The sequence below is a fragment of the Nannospalax galili genome, unplaced genomic scaffold (assembly GCF_000622305.1).
Source record: "Nannospalax galili isolate Female #2095 unplaced genomic scaffold, S.galili_v1.0 scaffold1613, whole genome shotgun sequence".
NCBI lineage: Eukaryota > Metazoa > Chordata > Mammalia > Rodentia > Spalacidae > Nannospalax > Nannospalax galili.
This window is the reverse complement of record NW_008332100.1, coordinates 178,258-178,913: the sequence shown is the minus strand read 5'-3', so window position 1 is coordinate 178,913 and position 656 is coordinate 178,258. Positions and strand designations below refer to the sequence as shown.

The 656-nt window shown below is 29.4% G+C and overlaps 1 protein-coding gene across 1 annotated transcript in view; it reads right to left on the bottom strand.

The window, feature by feature from the left end:
* The window catches only part of LOC103729251 (protocadherin-15-like), a gene marked incomplete at its 5' end in the record, with an annotated part of 182,914 nt that overhangs the window by 4,201 nt on the left and 178,057 nt on the right, over positions 1-656 (bottom strand).

Genomic DNA, 656 nt, shown 5'->3' with positions numbered 1-656 from the left:
TGAAAAATCTGAAGATGTACCCATGCTCATAACTGTAATAATCTTGTCCATATTCCTGGCCAGGATCAATCCCAGATTCCACGGATAACTCCTATTATTCAAAAAAAAAAAAAGAAATTGCATTTGAAAATAAGTCTTTATACATTTCAGTTTAAAGTGAGCCTTCCACACCTACAATTCGATGTCTCTGCCAAAATGCTCCTGCCAAAATAACTTTAATTACAGGTGTTAGTTAAACACATTCTCATTTTAATAGCTGCACATATCTCTCATCAAATACACTTATGTCCATTAGATCTTATGTAAATGGGAGAGCACTTTTTTCTTGGTGATAAAACTGTTGAAATTTGCAGGTGAGTACTTTCACTTGCTTATGAATAGATAACTTTAAAAATTAAAAGTTAATATTGAACTACATCTTAACTTACTGACTTTTGCTTTGAGGAAAATTGTTACATTAACTTGTTTTTGTCTTTCTACTAATGGGTTTCTGGCACCAAGTGTTCTTTCATTCATTAAAATATTTTTATAATATCATCTATATTAAATGACACACTAATAAGAAATTGTATTAATATATGTTATCTCCTAAGGATGTTCACATATAAAAACATTTAATGCTAATTCTGGAGTTGAAGACTATTTTAAACAAATAA